Source organism: Gekko japonicus, unplaced genomic scaffold (assembly GCF_001447785.1).
Source record: "Gekko japonicus isolate JY-2015 unplaced genomic scaffold, Gekko_japonicus_V1.1 scaffold282, whole genome shotgun sequence".
Lineage (NCBI taxonomy): Eukaryota > Metazoa > Chordata > Lepidosauria > Squamata > Gekkonidae > Gekko > Gekko japonicus.
The window spans coordinates 517,001-534,583 of record NW_015159718.1 but is presented as its reverse complement, the minus strand read 5'-3'; positions in this window follow the sequence as shown (position 1 = coordinate 534,583).

Sequence of the window (17,583 nt, the reverse complement as noted above, 5' to 3'; positions counted from 1 at the left end):
AAGGCAGGTAGAATTAAGTGTAGTATGTATGAGATGAGCAGATAACAAAACTGAGTTAACTTTGTATGCACACAAACACCAAATAATCTGTTGCCAACACATAAGTGTATTTTTGGTATTTAGCAAGGCCTTTAAAACTTTGAGGAGAGAGGCGTTCTTTACAGTTTCTGCTTTAACACCAGTGTTCCCTCTAAGCTGAGTTAGTGTAAGCTAGCTCACAGTTTTTTAGCCTCTGGCTCACATATCTTTGTCTTAGCTCAGAAAGGATGGCTCCAGAGCAAGCTAATTTATGCAGTAGCCAGATCGCTTGCTCACAACTTTAATGCCAGTAACTCACAAGTAGAATTTTTGCTCACAAAACTCCACAGCTTAGAGGGAACATTGTTTAACACTCAAGCATATGTTTCTGAGTTTCACTGACATGTAAAGTTTAGAAGGCAGGAACATACAACCAATTTCCCAAAACCCTTCTTTATACACAGACCAGGGATCACTCCTCTTTTCTAGAAGCTATTTCCTATCTTAACTGGGCAGGGACACTTCTCTTTACTACAAGCTATTTACGTTTTTTGGCTTGAATGAGAATCCTCCTTGATCCACTCACTCTCTTAGCCTCCTTTCCAATCCATAATCAGTGCATAACTGTCTCCTCTTCAACTGTCAGTCCTTAACTGACTCTCTCAACAGAATTCTGTTAGAACAGCCTTTACTCAAAGGTTCTCAGACTCTGCTAAGCATTGACCCTTTATGGTCCATCACAGGTTAATGCATTGCAGGTCCTCCTGGGTCAAAGCTCTTCTCTAACGTCTCATGAGTAGTAGCAAGGCTTTTGCTGGGAGTAAGTTCTAAATTGGATCTTAACCTCGCCATTGAGTTCAGAGGTTTTGGACATTCTGCTTTTGTGTTGGCTTCAGATGGATGCCTGACTACTATATCCTGTAATGCATACAGTGCTCTTTGTCTCAAATAGTCTGAATTTAGCCTCTGAAGTTCATGAAAAAGCTCAATTAGAACATGACGGTGAGACTCATTTTGAGATATCAATGTAGCTACTTCAGAATAAATGGTGTCCCTCAAAGCTTCAAACACAGAAAGATCACTGCCTGTTTCTGGTTTGAATGTTTTTGTCACAGTAGTAGGAACCACTGGATCTGGCATGCTACTAAAGCTCTCCAGAGAGTCTTCATTAAATTCTCTTCTCCTGCTGGTGTCAGGTTGACTTTTGTGATTAACATTAATGGAATTTGGTACTGGCACTGCAAACTCAGTCTTGAGGAACAACTGGCTCTCTTTTTCTCCACTCTGATGGTCATTTACCCAAGTCAGCCTACTGTTCTCCACTTTCTCTTCAGGCTGCATCACAACTCTTGGCGTTTCTGCTCCAGCTGTGGAACTACTTTCAAAGGGCTTTGGAAATGCCATATCTTCCATTTTCCCGGTAGAGTTAGGTTCTAGGGGTGGTTGTTGATGCTGTTGTTCACTGGTTTGAGCAGCATAGTTGTGTAGAAAGTCACCCAACCCAGATGGGAACATGGAATCAAAGTTGATACCAACTTCTTCCATGCTGGCGTCTTCTTCTTGATCCTTCTGGAACACAGTTGGAGTCACTGGAGGAGACTCTGCCACCGTCGGCTCTGCAACAGGGTCTGGAGAAGTTGCCGGGGTGTGCTCACCTTGCTTCTGCTTCTCAGACCGATGACGGGTGAACATCCCTATGCAGACATCGGTTTGCCGGCTAGGTTCCTCAGGAACATATTTGAAGTCCTTTAAGAACTGCAGGTAGACATCTTCCTCTGGATTGGCCTCCTTTTCTGCCATCTCAGGTTCATGGACTCTGGGTTCCACAGTCATCTGCTCTGCTAAATCTTCCCCCACAAACATGGCAACAGGGGTATAATTGTGCACAGCTACCTTCCACGATCCACTCCAGCCTTCCTTATGCAGAGGATATTTCCTTCTATCCTCTTGTACGTCAGCATCTGGAGGAAGTTAAGGTGGGCCTCTTCTCAACTTTGCCATTTCAAGCTTGTGTGCCATCCTCATTATCTCCCTTTCTAGCTCTATCCTAGCTGCAGTCTCTTTCTACTCTTTCTGCAGTCTCACTGCAGTCTCCTCTTTCTCTTTCTGCAGCCTTGCTTTTTCTAACTCAAGCTCTGCCTGCTTAAGTTTCAGCTGGAGATGTAAGGTCTCTACACTCAGGGATGCCATTGTTTTCTCTGATGTATCTTCCACCAACATGAGACCTGCAGCCCCTGTTCGGGTCTTGCATCTAGCAACAGGCGTGTCCTCTGATTTTTCTTTCCCAGATCGGAGGAACATGCACTATCTAACTCTGCCTCACTATCCAGTTGACCTGATAACTAGAACACAAACAAAACCTTTTAACCACACCTTACCAGACCCTTATTTGGTCTTGCAAACACCTTCAGACACTAGGGCTTCCTTAAGCACAAAAGCAAAAAAAAAAATCTCTGCCAAGGCCAAATGGCACTCTGCCTCACCAGGGTCCAAAATTAGCCCATCCCTTCTTCAGCCACCATGTCATGGCTCAGGTGGGGTCACCTGATGCTGCCACCGCTCTGGATTTAGGATCCCTTGAGAAGGCCCAGAGCATCCTCCCAAGACCTTCAGACCTCCCTTTTGGCTGAATAATAGGTGTGAGGACCAGGCAGAGTACAACAAGGAAAAGATTCATTTTATAGGAGGTCAAACAACAAGGTGCAGAATAACAGTAAGTGGGTGAAAAGAAAAGAATAATAATAATAATAATATTGATTTATTAATCACTCAATCCTGCAGAGCTGCTGGCTCTGAGCGATTTACAGTTACACATATTCACACGGGACTAACAATGATTCATAGGGGTAAAGGAGGACAACATATAAATCTTTTAAGTCGCACATGTTTGCAGCCGACGGGGATTTTGTTCAGCTGTAGGCTTAGACATGTTCCAGACGGCATTCACTCGGCTTGGCTTGATGACGTCAGCCTTTTCCAGGACTGCTTCAAGTCACAGCACTGCACTGCCACCGCCTGGCCGGATTGGCCCATCTAAGGCTTCTTGATGCCGAGGAGATCTTTCCAGGCTTACGAGCTTACGAGCTGGACATTCCATTTCACCGGCTAACACCTCCCCCCACTGGGGGGGTTTAGTGTGCCCACCCTCTCTAAGGAGTGGTACCCATTTTATCTACTCGCCGAAGCTTTCGAACCGCTGGGTGGACAGCGAGCTGAGGACAAGGCTGGTAGCTCACACCAGCACGGGCTAGAACTGACAGCAGTTCGGTTCAGTTCAGATGTTACTGTAACCAGAGGATAAATCCTCTGTGCCACCACTCCCTAATCAAATGCCCTAATGCATTTAAATATACACTGTCCCTAGCTCACTATCTGCAGTGGCCTTAGACTACTCACCCTTCCCTCAGGATGAGGGTCTCTTCCCTGCAGCAGCCTTCCTTCTGGCTCTGGCCTCTGGGAAGAAGAACAGCTTTCCCTGCTGTACCAGTTCTCTTATTTCCCAGCCCTCTTCTTCCCTATTGGTCAAAATCGGTGCCAAAACTTCCCAAGGCCTTCTGGGATTTTTAGGTCGAGCCTCCTCCCACTGCTAGCCAAGGCTCCATGGGCCTGCTAGGCCATGCTTGCACAGCCGAAATCATGACAAAGGCATACTGGAAGGATCTTTTCTTGGGAGACTGTGTTGTTTCAAAGTTGGCTTTGGGAGAAAACAGGCTAATACAGTGAACACTTTAAAGAGGAGACTATAACTATGTCAGAGCCTAGTTTCAGGGGAAAGCTGGCTAAATAACTGATACTTCCAGAAGGAATTTAAATTTATGCCTCAGAATTCACAAGGTGATGGATAGCCAAATATTCACCTCAGGAGTTTTGAAACTTTGGCTAACTGTTCTCTGCACCCAGTAATTGACAACTGAAATGTTATAACTAAATAGCCCAGCAAATGCAGTATGTTATACTTATAGATTGTTTCACCCTCTTTGCTCAATCTCTTTATTGTCTTATAGTCGAGCTCCTGGCGTCCCCTGGGGGTTTGGCCGCCAGTTGCCGTGCTGCCCCGGTACGTAGGAGTTGTGCTGCAGGGACCACCCACCCGAACGACTTCCACAAATTAAGGAAAGGGGGGGGAAGAGAGAGAAAGATCGAGCCGAGGGAGGTCGTTCCCCCGGAGGGAGCTTTGGCTTCAGACGACGGGGTATGCAGAGAGTTGACTCACCCTCTTGCCCATCTTAGGTTCTGGCTGTGGCTTTTCCAGCCCTCCAGCTACCGTCCTCTCTCTCACCAACTTCTCTCACTTGCAACTGCCGCGTTACAGCTGTAGCCAGCCCAGTTCCTCCTCATTAGCCAGCTCCTCCCCGGTTTTTATTACTCCCTCAGCTTCCTTCTCCCTCCCTTTCCAGCCCCTCCCCCCTGTAAAGGGTTTGACGCCGAGGCTGGTGACTCCACCCTTCCTCCCATTGACGGAGCCGAGCCTTGGCGCGTCGACCATCCCGCAGTTTCTCTGTCTGCCGCTGCCGCTTGCCCTGGGGACCCCGAGGTTCTCTCGACTGGCTTCCCCGCAGCGGCTCTTGGAGTGGCCCAGGCCTGTCCCAGCGCCGCAGCTTGGTTTCACAGCTCCTGTCGCTCCTTTGGGGCCACCTCACAGGCACCCCAGGCTCCGCCAACCTCGCCCGTCTCCACCCTGCCGGCCCCACGTGCGTCCGTCACTCCTCTGGGCTCCCGATCTTCCTCCTTGGTGCTCTCAGTGAGTTGGGGGCATGGGAGTGGTTGACTGGCACCTGCTCCCCCTTCGTCTCCCGCCGGGTCCGGGAGCTCCCGACCTAGACCGGGACACTTATCCTATGGTTTTAGACTACTCTGTATGGATGGAGACTTTTTTAAAAAACAAAAAACCTCTGCACATTTTTTTCTGTGGATACTCAGACCACAACTGGGGTATTTTTCATTTTCAGAGCTACAAACTTTTAGAGCATTTTTTTTCACAGCAGAAACCACCTTACTAAGGTATCTGCATTGCCTTTTTGTGCACTTTTGTAAATGTAAAGACATTTCTTCATGTCACCTGTATATTGGTTTTCACCTTCACAGTTCCCAAGACCAGTGCTTAAAAATTCTGTACATTTTTCATTTGCAGATTCCACAGCAGGGACATCTTTAAAGCAGAATTAAAGAAAGTTCAGGAAGTAGTCTTCTCTGCATTTGTTCAGAATTTCCTCCTTCCTGTCATTTTACATCTTTGCTAGAATTGCAGCAGAATTACAATCCTAAAAAAGCTTCCTCACCTATGCCACAAACTCTGCAACCATCTCTCCAGACAGTGTTATACCATTCTACTATTTTCCTGGGAGGTGACTTAAAGCAGTTCTTCAACAGATTTACTGATTCCTCAAAAGTTATATATCCTGGCTTTCCAGGGGCTAATAGGTTTCTCATTAAACAATATGTGGAAGTCCCCCACATTACGGCACAGAACTGCTTTCTTTTCATCTGTTATATCACTAGTATGGAAACAGCAAGTATTGCATAGTACTCTTCCCAGGTGTGCTGCTCTGGATTAAACTGTGAAAAGACCCTTGATGTGGTAATTCTTTTCTCTCAGCAGCAAGAACTACTCCTCAAACTGAACCCTTGGTTCCTTCCTCTGAACAGGCTTATGAGGTTACAGTACAAATATGGTATGATGAACCCCTGTATATCCACAACTGTCTGGCAGATTTTTCCTACCAAATCTTCAGTTCCCCTCAGTAACTGAGTTGCCCTACAGTACTGTACATATTCTTTGTCATAAAAGACTTGACTGTCCCACCCTATGTTTAGATATTTAGTTTCGGCTTTTTCTCAGCTCAGGAACTCTGCTGGAAATACAAATTAACTTTCAAAAACAGATTAAAGATTTTATTAAACAGGCAGGATATATATGTATAAATGGAATAGTCAAGGTTTTGAGATTACTGAGGTAAAAAACTTTCTAATATATACAGAGCTGAATTCTTAGAACATTCAAGAGAGTGTATTTGTAGTTTTGTTTCAAGGCTTTCTATTTCTTTCTTTGAGAGGTACTTTGTTTAGTAAAATTCAGCTCTAACATAGTTCTTATTGATGTTTCTGATTTCATCCTTCAGACAGTACAGATTTTTACTAACTGCTAAGGTGTCTAAGCTTCTCTCCTTTATCACAGACTAGGGTTCTCTTCCCAACCCCTTTCACTGGCAGGAAGTTATTCTCCTTGTCCCTAAGGAGCAATAACTCCTTTTTCTATTTGGCTTGTATGCTAAATCCTTCTCCAGTGTCCTTTGTCTGTATAAGTCTGTTCTGTAGCTTTTCTGACTGTTCTGTAGCTTTTCTGACTGTATAAGTCTGTTCTGTAGCTTTTCTGACTGCTCCCTCAGAGCAATTGTAATATATCTAAAACAATGGGGTTTCTCTTCTTCTCTCTGTAGAAGGACTTCTCTGACTATTGCCTACCAGAAAACACTGACTCCCAAATGTCTCTTCACTCAGAAGCCATCCTCTGGCTACTGATCCAGAAGTTAGTAAAACCGAACAGTGAAAGACCTCTTTCCCCTCCAGTTCAGCTGTTTTATTTCCTCTCTCATCTGATGATGACCAATCAGAGTAGTAAGCAGAGCAGCCAATCACCTAAGCCCTTCTCTCCAGGGACGATTAATTCTTGAACTCCCTGACTCTCTGATACAAGCAGCTTTTCAAAAAGACTATTTTTGGTGCAGTCTGTCACACATAGGTTTATCTGTCAACAGGGGTCATTTCGTAGAAAAAGATCTAGGGGAACTCATTAGCATAACTTATTAGCATATGCCACACACCCTGACATCAGGGGCCCGGCGGTGGACCTGCAAGGCCAGCGGGAGTGCGAGGAAGCCCTGCCAAGGCCCTCCCTGGCCCCAGGCAGGCAGGGGTGGGGAGAGGCGGGGAGGAAGCAACTTACCCTCCCTCTTCTCCTGCCTCCTCCTGGCTGAATGAGGGCTGGAAGCAGGGCTGCCGGAAGCAGGGGGCGGGGCTTCGTCATGTGCCCCGCCCCCCTGCACCTCACCCGGGAGAACTGCGTTCCCCCGCGTTCCCCCCCCGAAATGACCTCTGCCTGTCAAACTTTTATATCCACATGCCTCAGAGTAGCTGCCTGATTAAAAATAAAAATAAAGCATCATTGGCCTCTAAGTATTCATATATTTTTATCCTACTGATTCTCAACAGAGCTCAGGGTGACATGCATGGTTCTTCCCCTGCTCTACATTTTATCCTCACAACAACCACAAGAGTGAAGTTAGGCTGAGAAAGTGTGAGCCATCTAAGGTCATCAAATGACCTACTGACAACTATAATCACTATACAGCACAGGCTCTGTATGCCTGTTTGATTATAAATATCTTTATTTTTAAAAACTAATTTTTATAAGGAATTGCAAAAGTGTTTTGGGAACTGGGGGTAGGTGGTAGAAGAGATTTATAACATCATAAACTCCAGCCATAGATAGATTTTCCTGAGAGCAGCTTCCACACCATTGAAAATATATACAATTTTTTTTTCTTTTTAAGAACTCCCCTATAAATAGAAATAATTTGTTTACTTCGGCTACTTTTACAGGAGCAATTTTGTATGCTCCTTTGAAATACCCATGCAGTTGAAGGGGATCTACATTTCCAGGAATATATTTTGTAGCATAATATAGCCTAATATGGACAAAAGTATATAATATGGACAAAAATACATGAACTACTCATTGCTTCATCTTCTTAGATGTATTTTTAAAGCTATATGTAAATGTTCTATAAATATGAATGGTTACTGCCTTATCTACTTCTATGGAGATGGATCAGACTAGACTAGCCGCTTAGAATCAGATTTTACTCAATGTGCTTTAGGATTTTTGTAAAAAGGCAATTAATGTACAAATTAATCAAAAGAATATCCGTTTACTTAGAAAATCAACCCTGAGCTTGATAATTCAATTTATAAAAGCCCTCAGCCAATCTAAAGTATTATTGCAGTGCCAATTTTACAAATGGTTGTACTCCTAAATGAAACAATTTGGGATGTTTCTTTCTAATTTTCTCCTTGTAATTCTATTTCACAGAGCACTGACTTTAACTTGCATTTTATTTTCTCCATTTAAGTAAACTGATTTTTTTTGTGTATGTGATAGTGGCTGATTCTGCATTGGCTTTTCCCTCTATTGTTTTACGAAACCCATGTTGGAACAAAAATTCTCCTCTGCATTGCATGCTTCTTTCACTTCCTTTGATCATCAGTTTTTGCATTGCATGACACTTTCACTTTCTTTGATCATCGGGTTTTATGGTACCTTCTGCATAGATTTATCGCTGTACAGGGGTGACTTTGCAGTCCGTATGGGTGTTGCCCTGAGGTATTTGAATGTGGTTTTGAGCTGCACTTTTCCCTCCCAGTTGAGAAAATGTGGAGCAGAGGCTAGATGCAGAATTGCCCAGTATCAAATCATGTATTCCAGAATGCCTTGACTTTCTGCCCCCTTCACAGCTTCTTTAATTTTCACATCTAATCATTCACCTATATATGTAAGCTGCTGCTTACAGAAAATGATTTAGGAGGATCAATATATCTAATTCTCAACAAGAAGAAAATAAGAGAATGGATTCATACCCCGCCCTTTGCTCAGAGTCTCAGAGTGGCTTACAAACTCCTTCCCTTTCCCCTCCCCGCAACAGACACCCTGTGAGGTAGGTGGGGCTGAGAGAACTCTGACAGAAACTGCTCTTTTTCCAAGAACAGCTCTGACAGAACTATGGCTTGCCCGAGGTCATCCAGCAGCTGCAAGTAGAGGAGTGGGGAATCAAACCCGGTTCTCCCAGATTAGAGTCTGCGCACTTAACCACTACACCAAACAAGGCGCCATCTGTGGATACTTAAATCCAGAGATTGGCGCTATGAACAGATCTTTCTACAAACCTGCAAAACCCCAGGTTTGCAGAAAAATCTAAAATCTTTTTAAAAAATGGAAGGGTTAAAAAAATCCTAGAAGCAACATCTGTGGCTTTAAGAAACAAATGCCCTCAGTGGCCATTGCTAGGCAACCATATCAGTACTGCCAGCCTTCAAACTTTGTTGGGTTTTTTCGCAGTAAAAGGCAGGGGAAGAGCTGTTTTCCAGTGTTTGGGGCCTTTGAGGGAAGATTCATTGGGGATGCCATGTGACTCATCCAGGCCCAACTGTATTCAATAGGAGCCACACCACAAAAGCCAGGGTGGTGTAGTGGTTGGACTAGGGTTTGGGAGACTCAGGTTCAAACTCCACTCTGCCATAGAAATCACTGGATAACCTCAGGCTGGTCACACATTCTCAGCCTAACCCATCTGACAGGGTTGTCGTGAGAATAAAATGGAGGAGAGGAGAATGATATTAGCTGCTTTGGGTACCCATTATGGACAGTGGCAGTGTTGAGAGTAATTAAATAACCATATAGCTGAATATGGGGTTGCAGATTAAATGTAGCTGATTGCTGGGTAAGAGAGAGAGAAGGAACCAAGGAAAACTGAAGATATGCGGGCTGCCAGTAATAAAGAAAGAGGAAATAGTGTGACCAGAAGTAGCCACACACACATGTCCTTGTGGATTCCCCACTGTGCAACAGGGCACAGTCAGGTGGTTGGTACTGTGCAACTGACGACAGCCTTGAAGCTGATACATTGCAGTGTTTCCTTGAGGAGAGGGTGCCTTGCCAGGATAAGGAGAGAAAACTGAAGATAGGGGGCAGATAAACCTAGTTTGGATGGTGGGTAGGAAGAAGAGAAGGAAGCAGAAAACTGGGAGATGCTGTAGGGACTTTCAGGGAAGGGGAAAAGAAAATAGTGGGGGGAGGGGAAAATGAGATGTCCTGCAAGTCCCCAGAAGTCCTTGTTGGTTCCCCACTTGTTATTTACTATAAAAGAGTGAGTGGTATTTGATCGGTGCCTTTAGGATGCTGTTAAAGCAAAGAAAATAATACTGGACCAAAATCCAGGATATCGCAGAACCCTGTTTAAACTATTTTAAAATGCATCCTTCATTAAGGATCCTCCTGAAGTATTCAAGGCTGTATAGATGTCTGTAGCTGAGGTATTGACCCACCTAAGGCATTTAACGTTATAGGTTTTGTTTAATTAAGTACATTGATAACTTGTCATTTGTAAGTATGTAAACATCTGTCTCAGCACTTCTTTAAGAAGTTGCATCCTGCTAAGACTATTTTTGGTATGAATTATTTTGCTTGAAAAGCACCTTAACACTTTTGCCTTTGCATAATCTATACTTTTGCAATACTAGGACCCTTAGAAACACTTGGAACCCTTGGGTTTCATAGCCACAGAGGTTAAATTGATGATTCAGAATGAATGCAAAATCACAGTTTAACAGCCAAAGCAAGCTACATGAAACATTCTGCTCTGTGCATAGTTAGCACACTGTCCAGGGAGTCTTTAGTTCTTTCCGCTTTGACAGAGAGAGGCTTCATGGCAATGATGTCCAGAGGAATGCCCAAGTGAAAATAGCAAGAGTTGAGAGTTTCCCTTTTTAACATGGTTGTCCCTTATCTGATAATGCTGCAGATGGCTAGTAAGTTGCTACTTTTCCCAGTGGAAGAGGAGGAGGAGGAGAGGAGATTGGATTTATACCCCGCCCTTCACTTGGAGTCTCAGAGCGGCTTACAAACTCCTTTCCCTTCCCCTCCCCACAACAGACACCCTGTGAGGTGGGTGGGGCTGAGAGAACTCCGACACAAACTGCTCTTTCAGGAACAGCTGTGCCAGAGCTTGTGACTGACCCAAGGTCACATCAGCAGGTGCAAGTGGAGGAGTGGGGAATCAAACCCGGTTCTCCCAGATTAGAGTCTGCACACTTAACCACTACACCAAACTTAATGAATAATATGCATTAATAATTTACAAATGCATTTAAATGTATGCAATTTTTGTCTAAAATATAAAAACACCACTATGCTAGTAAAAGATGCTGAAGTGGCTAGTTTAAATTTTTGGTAACCCTTTTCCTAGAATATAAGGAAAGACTCTTGTTTTGGAGTATCACCTCCATAGAACATAAATATATTATTATTATGACAATGCAATTATCTTAAAATATCTAAGCCGTTATTTCATTTGATTCTTCTATAATCTACCAGAAACTCAAGGATTATATGAGTTAGTGGATCAGATCCAGCCTACAATGAGTAGACTTTCATTCACAGACAGAATACATGTCACCTTCTCCGTCTTTCAGCAGTCTCTGGTACCTTTAAATGCCACTTCTGAAAATCAAGAACCCCTCAGGTTGGGATGGGATTCAGTGTAGGAAATTAAATTTGGGGGGGGGGGTGAATCAGTGAACATTTTACACACACACAAACCATAAACTCTTACATGAGCAAACAGGAATTCTTTCAAGAGCAGGAACGATTCTCCATATTCCTCCTTCCCTTTGCAGTGCTGTATTCCATGCCATTCCTTCCCCCCACACACACCCTCTCTGCTTTTTTCCATGCCATTCCATGCCATTCCTTTTCCCCCCCACCCTCTCTGCTTTTTTAAAAATTAACTTTAATGACATCAATTAACAATGTTAAAAATACAACCCAAGATCATAAAAACAGAATTAAACAACCACTGAGCTGCTGAAAAATATCCATAAAACAGTCCTCAGGCTAGAAGCAATAATTAAAGAGAGCTATAAAGATAAAACCCTTTGGTTAAAAACCTAGTGAAAAGGAAAGGTTTTGGCCTGGCAAAAAATCATAATGACCAACCATCTAAACTGTGTTGCATTGAAGGATTTACCTCCCTGCCACAGTTGATACAGTGAGTGAACTTGAGGCCCCTTGCACGTCCCCGCGGGGTTTAGAATGTTTTGACCCACTCAGCCTGGAGGAAGTTGACAGGTTACTCGTAACTGTGCGTCCAACCACATGCTCCTTGGATCCGTGCCCTTCCTGGCTTATTAAAGCAGGCCACGAGGGGTTTCGAGGTGCCGTACGGGAGATTATTAACAAGTCCCTCGGGGAGGGACGGTTCCCGGCGGCACTCAAGGAAGCGATGGTCCGCCCTCTCTTGAAAAAACCAACCTTAGACCCGACCGAATTGGCCAACTATCGGCCGGTGTCTAATTTGCCCTATTTGGGCAAATTGATTGAGAGGGTGGCGGCGGTACAGCTACAGAGTTTTCTGGATGACACTTCTGTCCTGGATCCACTTCAGTCCGGCTTTCGCCCTGGTCATGGGACAGAGACGGTGCTGGTCGCCCTGACTGACGACCTCCGGAGGCATCTGGATCGAGGTGGTGTGGCGGCACTGGTGTTGTTAGATCTGTCGGCCGCGTTTGACACGGTCGACCACCAGTTGTTGACCCACCGCCTCGCCGACGTGGGGATACGGGGGCTTGCCCTTCAATGGCTTGCCTCTTTTCTCCAGGATCGGGGACAGAGAGGGGTAATAGGGGAACAGCAGTCCCGGTGGCGCCCGCTTGAGTGTGGGGTGCCGCAGGGGGCAGTGCTTTCCCCGATGCTTTTTAACATCTATATGCGCCCTCTCGCCCAGATTGCCAGGAGGTATGGGCTGGGTTGTCATCAGTATGCAGATGACACCCAGCTCTATCTGATGTTGGGCGGCCGGTCAGCCTCTGACCCGGAAGATCTTCACCAGGGCTTACAGGCCGTGGCTGAGTGGCTCAGGTTGAGTCGGTTGAAACTAAATCCAGCGAAGACGGAGGTCCTGGGCCTGAGTCGAAACGGTTCGGGGTTGGGGCTCCCTCTCCCGGCCTTCGGCGGGGTGCCTTTGGTGCCTGCGTCGGAGGTGAGGAGTTTGGGAGTGCTCCTGGACTCCTCCTTAACGATGGAGGCCCAGGTAGCAGCCACTGCCAGATCTGCTTTTTACCATCTGAGGCGGGTTCGGCAGTTGGCTCCCTTCCTCGACCGCGAAGACCTGGCTACAGTGATCCATGCGACGGTCACCTCAAGGCTAGATCACTGTAACGCTCTCTACATGGGGCTGCCTTTGTCGCTGACCCGGAAGCTGCAGCTAGTGCAGAATGCAGCAGCTAGGCTGCTGATGGACCTCCCCAGGTGGGAGCACATCAAGCCTGGGTTGAAGGCGCTGCACTGGCTGCCTATAGCGTACCGAGTCCGCTTCAAAGTGCTGGTGCTTACCTTTAAAGCCCTATATGGCCTGGGTCCGACCTACCTGAGGGACCGCCTTTCCCCATATATACCCCCAAGGGCACTTCGGTCGGGGACCCAGAACCAGTTAGTGGTTCCGGGCCCCCGAGACGTAAAATACGCTGCAACAAGGACTAGATCCTTCTCAGTGGCGGCCCCTGCCTGGTGGAATGAGCTCCCGGAGGAGATCAGGGCCCTGCGGGACCTGGTGCAGTTCCGCAGGGCCTGCAAGACGGAGCTCTTCCGCCAGGCTTTCACGTAGGGGCCGCCGCTGCCGCTGCCGCTGCCACCATTACCATCAACGGTGGTAAGAACACCGAAGTTGGGAGTGTCCTTGAGCGTAGTGCTACTAGAATGCTGCAATGAATACAGCGGATGGGCTCGGACTAATTCTCGGACAAGGATGCCATCATTTTTTAACAACTTAAGAAGCACTTTATTGTTATTGTTGATTGTAATGTTTTTGGATTTTACTGGATTTTATGTGGTTTTATGTTTGGGCTATGCCCCTTGTAAGCCGCCCTGAGCCCGCTTGCGGGGAGGGCGGGGTAAAAATACTTAAATAAATAAAAATAAACATCCTTGACACACAGAAATTCTAAAACTGGTTTCCATATTTTGTCATATTCAAATAAAGGCACTACCGTACCTAAATCCAAAAAACCCCGGATTATGCATAATCCTACCCATCAAAAATTGTTCCCTGATTTTCTGGTACCATTTTTTGAGCAAGGGCCCTGTGAGGGATTTCCAGTTCCTGGCAATGACCTGGAATCATTCCGGAGAATAAGACAATCAAAGACCTACCTTCTACAGCCAGTTTGGTGTAGTGGTTAAGTGTGCAGACTCTAATCTGGGAGAACCGGGTTTGATTCCCCACTCCTCCACTTGCACCTGCTGATGTGACCTTGGGTCAGTCACAAGCTCTGGCACAGCTGTCCTTGAAAAAGAGCAGTTTGTGTCAGAGTTCTCTCAGCCCCACCCACCTCACAGGGTGTCTGTTGTGGGGAGGGGAAGGGAAAGGAGTTTGTAAGCCACTCTGAGACACCGTTGGGTAGTGAAGGGCAGGGTATAAATCCAATCTCTTCTTCTTCTCTTCCAAAAGTCCTGGACCAGACGGCATCAATGCTCCCTCTAAACTGTGGAATCTTGTGAGCAAAAATTCTACTTTGTGAGCTTACTGGCATTAAAGTTGTGAGTGAGCGATTTGGCTACTGCATAAATTAGTTTGCTCTGGATAGCATTCCTCTCCCTTCCCCATCAGTGCTGCTGCTGCCAGATCTGGCACATCTTGCTGCTGCTGTTGTCAGGCCAGCATTAGATCTTGGCCACCTTCACCACCATGGAGGAGGAGGTAGGTAGTTGCATTGTCTGTGCATGCACAGACAATGCAATTTTATTTCTGAGGAATTTAAAACCCTTTTTAATTTTTTTTTAATTTCAGACTTTTCTACACCCCAAAGAAGTGCCCCAAGTGTGCAGAAAAAAAATCTGCTGAGCCTCCATGTGGCCTTTAGCTATCCACAGATGTCTATTTATTGTATATACACTTGCATAGGCTCAGCTGAGTTGTTGGTTTTTTCCCTTCAAGGGCAGGACAGCTTCCTGTCCATCACAGCCCCACTGTGATCAATTTGTGAAGGGCTTTTCAGATAAAATTACTCATAAAATCATGGCATTAATTAGTGAGTTGATTTTGTATGGCAGCTTGCACTGATAGGTGGGATACCTTTTGGTATAGCAGACTGAAGGGAGGCTTTGTCTGGTGCTGGGTCAAAGAGGTGGGGAACAGCACAATGGTAATTTACATGGCCTCCTCCTGGAGTTACAGTTTTCAGTGCTAGTCCAACTGACGGTTTTAGATTGTGTTCTGCCTCAAGGAATTTTAGTCTCTAATTTTCAGTTTCTATTTGCTTCTGTTATCTTTTTCCTGTTCATTGTAAGTCTATTTTAAATGCTCCGTTCCTCCCCCCCACCCAATTTTACTTGGACTGCCTTTGTGGGTGATTATTTTCGGCATATAGCCTTCCCTTGTCTCACTCCCTAATAGGTTTAATCATGTAGGGAGTGGTGGGACATTTTGAGGAATTCTTTAGCTTTATTTATGTATTCCATCTCCTTTTTCGGTTTTCTGACTATCTTGAACTTTCAGAAAACCTAAAAGATTTATTAGTCTAAACCACTGGTTCCCAAAGTGGGCAATACTGCCCCATGGTAGGTGCTGGAATGATCCAGGTGGGTGGTAGGAGCCTTGGGTGCAATTGGGGGACGTTGAATAAAAATAAGGGGGTGGTGGAAGTACAAAGAAAGAGGAGTCCAGAGCCTATCTAAAACAGCCTTTTCCTGCCTTCTCCTAGTCTTCCCTGGGATCAGGGAGGGAGGTGGAGGTGGAGAAGGGTCCCCACAGCCAAGCACAGCCGTGCATTTGCAAATTGCTAATGCATGTGCACCCTTGTAAGACTGGTGTTGCTGCTGGACTATTGAGTGGTGGCTGCCACTGGCCTCTGGCTTCAGGCCTTCAGCTACTGCTGCTCTGTGCCTGCCTTGGCGTGCCTGGCTGTGTGGCTCGTGGTGGACTCTACCTGGACTGAAGAAGACAAATAAAAGGTAAGTTTTGAGGAAAATACATATTTTTTAAAAAAGGAGGATATTAGTAAAAGGACCTTTTAAATTAGTGTCCCTTTACTTTAGGTTGGGTGGCCTGCTTGGGATGGCTTTGGGTTACGGTTATGTTGGGTGTGGGGGTTGGCTAAGCCTTACTCTCTTACAGTTAATAATTTTGGGGGAAAGTTTTAAAAGTTTGTTTTGCATTTAAAAGTATTACTGTATGATTGTTTTTAAATTAACTGTAGTCGCTTGTTGGGGGTGGGGTGGGGGTTTGGCTTAGTCTTTTAATGTTAAAAAATTTGGTGACTGTTTTAAAAGTTTGGTGTGCATTTAAAAGTATTTCTGTTGGCTTGTTTTTTTAATTAACTGTAGTAGTTGCTTGTTGGTGTGGTGGGGGTTTTGCTTAATGTTTTTAATTTTATGATTCAACTTTTGTTGTTGTTTAAATGTTGCTGTCTCGGCCTCCACACATCGGGCCGGCCACACGCTCGATTTGATCTTCACGGCGGGGGTGAAGGTGGACCGGATTACCACTGAGGTAGTGCCATGGTCGTGCCATAGCCACCAGGCCCTGAAGGCCCATCTGAGGGTCCCACCCCAACCCTGTTTAGGCGGCGAGCAGATTTAGGCTCGTCCGCGGCGCCAAATGGACCCTGCGCGGCTTCAGATGGCTCTGCGGGATCCGAGGCCCCCTGGCGGTTCGTTGGATGAGCTGGTGGAGGACTGGCATGTCTGGCTCTCCTCAGCCATCGACGAGATCGCTCCCAGGCGCCCTCTCCGCACCCGTGTTAGGTGAGCGCCTTGGTATACCCAGGACTTGTGTGAGCTGAAGCGGGAGCTGAGACGGCTAGAGAGACGGTGGCGCCGAACTCGTGATGAAGCATCTAGAGCATCTTATAGGACGTTTCTGAAGGCCTATGAGATGGCAGTCAAAGCCGCAAAGAGGGAGTTCTTTGCGGCCACGATTGCATCTGCGAGCTCACGCCCGGCACAATTATTTAGCACAATTCGGTCTTTGACAACTCTGCCTCGTGGCAGTCAAAATGGTAGGGAATTGGAGATAGGCTGTGAGGCATTTGCGAGCTATTTCGCAGATAAAGTCTCGATGCTCCGTCACGACCTCCCCACCACACTTGAGACAGTGAGTGAACTTGAGGCCCCTTGCACGTCTTTGGAGCCGGGTTTACAATGTTTTAACCGACTCAGACTGGAGGAAGTTGACAGATTACTCGTAGCTGTGCGCCCAACCACATGCGACCTTGATCCGTGCCCCTCCTGGCTCATTAAAGCTGGCCATGAGGGGTTTCGAGGTGCCCTGCAGGAGATTATTAACTTGTCCCTCACAGAGGGACAATTCCCCAAGGCACTCAAGGAAGCGATGGTCCGCCCTCTCCTGAAAAAACCATCTCTAGACCCGACCGAATTGGCTAATTATCGGCCGGTGTCTAACTTGCCCTATTTGGGCAAGTTCATTGAGAGGGCGGTGGCGTTACAGCTTCAGAGTTTTTTGGAGGATGCTTCCATCCTCGATCCCTACCAGTCCGGCTTTCGCCCTGGTCATGGGACAGAGACTGTGCTGGTCACCTTGACTGACGACCTCCGTAGGCATCTGGATCGGGGCGGTGTGGCGGCTCTGGTGTTGTTAGATCTGTCGGCCGCGTTCGATACGGTCGCCCACCAGTTGCTGACCCACCGCCTCGCCGACGTGGGGATCCAGGGGCTAGCCTTGCAATGGTTTGCCTCTTTTCTCCAAGGTCGGGGACAAAGGGTGGCGATAGGGGATCAGC